The sequence below is a fragment of the Somniosus microcephalus genome, unplaced genomic scaffold, assembly GCF_052327205.1.
Source record: "Somniosus microcephalus isolate GS21.2 unplaced genomic scaffold, FLI_Smic_1.0 unresolved_chr8, whole genome shotgun sequence".
Taxonomy (NCBI): domain Eukaryota; kingdom Metazoa; phylum Chordata; class Chondrichthyes; order Squaliformes; family Somniosidae; genus Somniosus; species Somniosus microcephalus.
In genome coordinates, this window is record NW_028225186.1 from 33,995,871 (window position 1) to 34,004,499 (window position 8,629).

Below are 8,629 nucleotides of genomic sequence, written 5' to 3' on the forward strand. Positions count from 1 at the left end.
CAGCATGATTTTAGGAAGGGGAAGTCATGTTTGACAAATTTGCGGGAGTTCTTTGAGGAAGTAACATATAGGGTGGATAAAGGGGAACCAGTGGACGTAGTGTATTTAGACTTCCAAAAGGCATTAGACAAGGTGCCACACAAAAGATTATTGCTTAAGATAAAAAATCACGGGATTGGGGGTAATATTCTAGCATGGATAGAGGATTGGCTATCTAATAGAAGGCAGAGAGTTGGGATAAATGGTTCATTTTCAGACTGGCAATCAGTAACTAGTGGTGTTCTGCAGGGGTCAGTGCTGGGTCCCCAACTCTTTACAATCTGTATTAACTATTTGGAGGAGGGGACCGAGTGTAATATATCAAAGTTTGCAGATGACACTAAGATGGCAGGGAAAGTAGTGAGTGAGGAGGACATAAAAAACCTGCAAGCGGACATAGACAGGCAAAGTAAGTGGGCAGAGATTTGGCAGATGGAATACAATACTGGAAAGTGTGAGGTTATGCACTTTGTCAGGAAAAATCGTAGAGCAAGATATTGTCTTAATGGCATGAAACTGGAAAGTACTGAAGTACAAAGGGATCTGGCGGTCCTGGTGCACGAAACTCAAAAGGTTAGTATGCCGGTGCAGCAAGTGATTAAGAAGGCCAATGGAATGTTGGATTTTATTGCTAGGGGGATAGAATATGAAAATAGGGACGTATTGCTTCATTTGTACAAGGTATTGGTGAGACCGCACCTGGAATGCTGCATACAGTTTTGGTGTCCATACTTAAGAAAAGGCATACTTGCTCTCGAGTCAGTCCAAAGAAGGTTCACTCGGTTAATCCCGGGGATGAGGGGATGGACATATGAGGAAAGGTTGAGTAGATTGGGACTCTACTCATTGGAGTTCAGAAGAATGAAAGGCGATCTTATTGAAATATATAAGATTGCGAAGGGGTTGGATCGGTTGGATGCGGGGAGGATGTTCCCGATGATGGGTGAAACTAGAACTAGTGGGCATAGTCTTAGAACAAGGGGCTACTCTTTCAAAATTCAGATGAGGAGGGACTACTTCACTCAGAGGGTGGTAGGTCCATGGAATATGCTGCTCCAAAAAGCTGTAGAAGCTACATCATTACATAATTTAAATCAGAAATAGACAGTTTCCTAGAAGTAAAGGGAATTAAGTGTTACGGGGATCGGGCAGGAATTTGGACATGAGTCTAGGTTCAGATCGGTCATGGCCCTGTAGTTAGCGGAGCGGGCCCAGAGGCCATGTAGCCTGATCATGCTCCTATTTCGTGTGTCTAATTCTGTTAGATTCAGGAGATGGTTCTGTGATAGTAGATTGGCGGTTAGGATCAGATCAGCCATGATCTTATTGAATGGTGGAGCAGGCTCGAGAGGCCGATTGGCCTACTCCTGCTCTTATTTCTTATGTTCTCTTATGAGTCTGCTGGCTTGTGTTTCGATGATGCTTCCTTGAAGAACAATTTGGAGTGTTGTTGGACATACTCACTTGTACATTGCACTTGACTGAGGAGCTGTTCAAGAACATATGGTTCACAGCTGTGCTTCCCGCCTTCATTCTCCTCACCTTCTTCATAAGCTGCAGCTGCAGCTTCAGCGGAAGCAGCAGCTCTCTGGCTTTGGATAATGTGGAGACTGGAGTCGAGGTCAGCTCTCTGCTTCATCACACTAGCGTCGAGGTCAGCTCCCTGTTTCATCACACTAGCTTCTTTTTCAGCGAAGGACAATTGAGCCTGGGCAGTTTTTGCTTTAGCATGTGCTTTGGCGGCTGCAGAAGCTGTCGATGACGACGATCTGCTGGACAGCCGGGATGATCTAGAGGATGCTTTAGAGGAATGTGACTTGGCATTATTTGCTCGAAGAGGCTCATGCTTCTCGGTTGGCTGGTCGACGTCCTCTTTGGTATAATGGCCCAGTAATTCCTCTCTGAACGCGTGAGTACGGTCGGGGTACTCATGTGTCTGGCCGGAGGAAATGCCTGTTTTCAGCATGCACAGCGCATGTGGGGAAAACCGGCATTTCCAGTCCTCTGAACGAAGGGGTTCAGAGGCACAGCGCGTGCGACTGCACAGGCAGCGTGTGCGCAGTGAACTTCGTCGATTTCATTCATGGATTCAGTGAGGGTAAGTCCTGACAACTTACACATGTTTTGTTTAAAACGTGTTTTCAGTACTGTAGTTAGAAGGAGCAATTGTGGTTGTGGCCAAGGCCTCATTGAATTTATTTTTATAAAATGTGAAATTTAATGTTTTAAAAATAATAAAATGCTTACAAAATGAAATTGTCATCAGTAATATTTAGTAAGTATGTATGTATGATTGTATGTGTGTCTGTATATTTTCCATTTAGGATGTGCATTTATGTATGTATTCCTTTCAGTACGTGGATGAATGTATTTATGTAATAATGATTTTCTGCAATTTAGAAAAAGATGTAGGCCTGTGATATTCATCAGGCGGGAAGGATGTGTTTGCAAGCCGTTAAAGCATGCTTCCTGTCATAGGCCGAGTTGATGTTATAGGCACTCAGTTTATTAAAATAAGTGTAACAACTATTTCCATTTACTCCGGACAGGTACATCTGTGTGAGGAGTAGTCCTGTGAGCGAGGAACATGCCCTGTTGTAGAAATTTTGCCGTGATGCTATTTGTGTATTTGCTTCAAAGAAATAGGAATGCCAGGGAGCAACGTAGAAAATTGAGGAACCATGAACGTCTCTTGATCAGAAGGAACAACTACCCACCCCGCAGAGTTTACAGGGAGAGGCGATCATTTGAAATGCTGTCCGAGGAGTTGTGTATCAGGTGGCTGCGCTTCAGTAAAGAGGCAATTGGACGACTATGTGACATGTTGAAGGCAGACTTGGAGCCACGCTCGAAGACCCGCACTGCCTTGTCAGTGAACATGAAGGTAACCACAGCATTGAACTTCTTTGCAAGTGGATCATTTCAAGCAGGCACCGGTGACATAACCAACATCTCCAAGAATGCTGCGAGGGTCTGCATTCACCAGGTCACAGCAGCCATTTGCCGTAGGATTTCTGATTTCATTATGTATGACTTGTCCGCTCGTCATCAGAAGGAGATGGCCTTAGAATTTCATCGCATTGCTGGATTCCCCAAAGTGATTGGGGCCGTCGATGGAACACATATTGCATTGAAGGCACCCAAGGATGCACCTGTGACATTCATTAACAGGAAGGGGTATCATTCATTGAATGTAATGATATTGTGTGATGCGCACCTAAGGATCCTAAACGTTTATTCAGGACACCGGGGAAGTAATCATAACTCCTTCGTCCTCCGTAACTCTAAATTGTATGATTCTCTCAGCAAATTGCCTACAGGATCCGCATGGATATTGGGCGACAAGGGCGACCCGCTAAAACCATGGCTGATGACCCCCTACCGCAATACCAATAATGAGGCTCAGGACAGATACAACCAGGCACACGTGACTACACGTCAAGTGGTGGAGAGGACAATAGGAGTTCTGAAATCACGCTTCCGGCGCCTGGATAGGTCAGAGGGGACCTTGCAGTTCTCTCACCAGAAAGTGGCATGTATTCTTCTGGCCTGCTGTGCTTTGCACAACCTTGCCCTGCAGGAAGGACTGGCCCTTAACAATGAGGAACAGCTGCCTGTTGAAGTGGAGGATGAAGGCGATGGCAATGTGCATGTTGCCAGGCCTCATGGGGAGGAGCCAAGCACCACCGAATCTAAGGCTGCTCGCGAGCTGCTGGTAGCCAACACTTTCCCGCGGTAGTTACGCCCTGTACCTACCCCTCCCCCCGCAAGGCAAAGACAGAAGCAGTCACATATTGAAGTGAAACAGTGACCTTTTATTGCATAATCAAACACTTTTCTGATTCAGTTTCAATATTTAAAGTGAATAACTTGTAAATTTTAAGTAACAGTTATGAACTTTAAAAAAATTTATGGACAGGAACAGTGAGGAAGTGTTCTTGGAAAGAGTTCGTCTTTACTTCTCTTTCTTTCTTCGTTCAAGGATGTTAAGGACATATTTTATGCAATTTAAAAATGTTAACGTTAACAGTTTTGAAATCACTTTGTAAACAGGTTTAACTAAGTTGTGTTTGATTCTTAGTGAAATTACAAATATTAAGATGCTAACTACTTCTTTTAACGTTTTGAAACATGTGCAAAATGGTGACTGTTAGAAAAGAAAGTGTAAACATTTTACAGTAATTTTTACTTTCTTTCTGCAATACAGACATTCAAAGTGCAAACTAGCTATTTTACAATTTTGTAACATTTGTTGTAAAAGTTTTTGAAGTTAAATAAAAGTTTAATTTCTTTCAACGTTGATTACTGGGTGTACTGCTGAAACGATAAGGTTACCTATCCTTTCCTTCATAAATAAACACTTGAATTTAAATATGTAAGAAAACATTTAACATTTAAATAAAGTGAAAAATATAACTATTTAACGATTTGCCAACTGGCCTGTGTGACTGAGGGTTGAAGGTGGCGGTGTGAGCTGAAGGTGACACTCTAACGTTTCCTGCGCCTTTTCACTGCCCGTGACTGGAGCCCTCCAGATCTATTTGCAAGGGCCCTGTCAGATTGTTCCTGCTCTTCAGCAGCGGCTTGAGGAAAGGGTTGTTGCTGAGGCAATTCTACGCTGCCCTGCATCATGACTGGCGCAGCTGCTGGCTCCTGGGACCAAAGTGGCTCTGCACTGTGACCTGGGGAGGGCATTTGTGCTGGAGTCAGCGTTATGCCAGTAGTGATAGATACAAGCGAGTTAATTAGTTCAATCACAGTTTCATTAAGCATCACCAACTGCGATATCTGATTAAGAGAATTATCATTAAGCATCACCAACTGCGATGATATCTGATTAAGAGAATTATCATTAAGCATCACCAACTGCGATGATATCTGATTAAGATAATTATCAATAAGCACCACAAACTGCGATGACATCTGATTTAGTGTAATGCCAATATTCTCCATTCCCTGCCTGATAGAGTCTCTAGCGTCTACTTCCTTCTCAGTGAGAGAGCTCAGCAATTGCCTGAAACCTGCAATATCTTGCTGCTCATCTTGTAGGTGCTGCTGTACTTCTGCTCCTCCCACCTGCACTGAAGTGTCAATATGGTGTCTGCCTGTGGAGCTACAGTCATCAGTGACTAGCGCAGAGCCACAAGGGCCACGAGATGGTGAGATAGTGGCCAGCGACACAGGGTCTATACACTCCGGCTGCACTTGCTGACATTGGACAGGTTGCTCCTGTTCCTCAGCCAACTCAGCCACCTCAGTAACTGCTGCCATTGCATCAGAAAAACCTTCCCCAATGTCCTCTGTGGCTGCTGACACCACGCACTGCTCATCCCGTGTGTGAGAGGTACTCTGTCCAGCTGTGGGAAGGAAGCAGAAAACATTTGCTAAGGTAAAGCACGATGTGCCACATCACAGATACTCAGCACACACCTAACCTTCTTTAACATATAGCTGACCAGGCCAACTCACATTGAAGGTCAGCAATGTCTGTTTCAGAATCTTCCACGGGGCGATTGCTAGCAAATTCGTGCATCTGCTGGACCCGTTCCTCATGTTCAGTCAAAACCCTCAGCATGGCAACACCACCGCCTGTGAGTGTGCGTTCCCTGGAGTTGTGGGCACTTTCAGTCTGAAATTACACCAGAAATAAGAGAATCACACAGCTGCATTTCTGACATGGAGAGCGAAGGCTTTGAAGACTGGGTGGGGTGTTTCTTTACATCTTTGATTGAAGTTTTACAGCTCCAAGCAATGGAATCAAGATAAGAGAACAGTAGGTATCCCTGAGCTGGCCCCAAAGCCATAAAGTTTTGTTGCTACCTCAGGAGACTTTACCAAGAAGTAAATTGACTGCAGTAAATGCATTGAGAAAGCCTTTTGAAATCTGGCTAACTTAAATTCTAAGCAATGTTACAGTACACTTTAGTAATAACTGTACAAACCCTGACAGATCGCAGCAAGTCACTGAATTTCTTGCGACATTGTTCCGCTGTACGTGGAATGGTGGAGGTCGCGCTGACAGCTTGTGCAACTTCCGACCACGCTGCCATCTGACGTTTTTGCGGAGCTCTCGACTGCTCATTCCCCATGATGCGCAGGCGCCTCGCCTCCACCTCATTGAGGAGATTGCTGAGGTCATCATCAATGAAGTTCTGAGTTATTTTAATCACATGAAATGTGCTCATTCCAGCCATTTCACTTTGCTAATTAACTGAAAAGAATTAATAGAATGTTTTCAAGGCTTTAAAAAATGCTTAAATAGCTTCAATTCTCTTTATAACTATCTAAGAGTCATCAAAATCATTTAAATGTTTTTAAAATTTGATAAAAGTTCACAAAACATTCACAAAATAGCAGATAACTTACTTTCCCTGCAGCTGTGTAACTACAAAGTTCTCTGCAGCTGCTCAGAAAGATTGGGGGCGTGTCCTGTTACAATGAGACCTCAAGGGGCGTGTCTCACTTGCACAGCACGCTACAGGCTTCGCGCTGGCTGCACACATGGGCAGCGTGACGTCAAACGCTGCCCGGGATTCTACTCTTTCAAAAAGGAATTCCAGGCGTCCCTGGAGGTGAACGGCAGGCGCGTCGGGTAAGTGCAGATCGGGGGCTTGCACGCGCGGCAAGCCCCCGACCCGAATTTCTGCCCCATTGTCTTCCTGAGCGTAGACTCATGGTAGCTGAGTGGTATCTTCTTGTGCTTGAGCCCGCTGTGCTGTTGTCTTTTCACTATACTGTCCTTGCAGCGCATTCCTATGCAGAGTTGACAGGTAGCTAACAACTTGATATCTTCCTATAAAAATCACAAGGCTTGACTTTTCTTGTAAACTTTACTGAAAGATTCTTATTGTGAAACTGAAATACAATACAGAAGTGGAAGCATACATTAGTAAACAAGCACATAACTGATATGCATACACAAATTTAGGTGAGCATTAGCAACACAGTACATTTGGCATGTAACTTACCAAAACACGTGAAAACACAGCTTACTGTGAATATTCATTTAGCAAACTGAAAAGCATTCTCTTACATTCACTTTAAATTAGCCCTGTACATAGTGCATCAAAATACAGCTACAAGCTGACAAGTTAGATACAGATAGCGAGCAATTCACAGCTAGCTGTGTAGGTTTGCTTACAGAGAAAGGTTACAAATTAAACATTTTCTACAAAATATAGCGTACACTAATCATCTATAACATTCTCAAGTACTTACAGACAAATAGTGTCCAAGGCCGAAACGTAACAGGATAATAACTTGCAAAACCATGTGTCCAGCTGCATGTCTTGTAATCTGCAGCAATTTAATTTACATCACTTTAATTTACGGCACTTTACTGCACTTGCTAGGTGCCAAATATCCACTAGGTGGTGGCACACATTGGGAATCGACCCAAATTAATTAAACCCCTGAATTAACTTGAAAACTAACATAAATTCCTAAAGGAAGGCAGCACAGTCTGGGTCTGTGAATGGAGCTGTCTTGTTCTGTGAATGGAGATACCTGAGTCTGTGAAATGAGTTGTCTGGGTCTATGAATGGACTATCTGATTCTTTGAATGGAGCTGTCTATTTCTGTGAAATGCGTTGTCTGGGTCTGTGCAAGTAGCTGTCTGAGTCTGTGAATCGTTCTGTCTGGGTCTGTGAATGGAGATGTCTGAGTTTGTTAATTGTACGGATAACCGTAGCTGTCGTAAAGACAGCGGGTTTTGATTGACAGCTGGTTGACGGCTGACGTCATATCCGGGGGCGGGATCCGACGCAATCTTGGCCATGCTTGAGGTGCTGTACGACGAGACACAGAGTCAGGACTGAATAAATGGCACTCCACTACAACTGCTTGGGAGACTCGTAATTACTAAGATAACATTACATTAATGGAGCTGTCTGTGCCTCTGAAATTAGTTTTCTATGTCTGTATATGTTGCTGTCTGGGTCTGTGAATGGAGCTGTCTGTGTCTGTGAATGGAGCTGTCTTGGTCTGTGTAATGAGCTGACTGGGTTTTTGAATTGAGCTGTCTGGATCTGTGAATGGAGCTGTCTTGGTCTGTGAATGGATATATCTGTGTCTGTGAAATTTGTTGTCTGGGTCTATGCATGGAGCTGTCTGATTCTTTGAATGGAGCTCTCTTTGTCTGTGAACGGCGTTGTCTGGGCCTGTGAATGGAGCTCTCTCAGTCTGTGAATGGAGCTGTCTAGGTATATGAAATCAGCATTCTGAATATGTGAATGGAGCTGTGTGGTACTGTGAAATTAGCTTTCTGAGTCTTTGAATGAACCTGTCTGTCAGAGAAATGAGCGTTGTGATACTATGAATTGAGATGTCTGTGTCTGTGAATGGAGATATCTGAGTCTGTGAACTGAGTTGTTTGTGTCTGTATATGGTGCCGTCTGGGTCTGTGATTGGTGCTGTCTGGGCCTGTGAATGACGCTGTCTGGGTCTCTGAAATGAGCTGTCAGTGTCTTTGAATTGTGACGTCTGTGTCTGTGAATGCAGATGTCTGTGTCTGTGAAATGAGTTGTCTGGATCGGTGAATGGAGCTGTCTGGATCTGCGAATGGATCTTTCTGAGTCTGTGAATGGAGCAT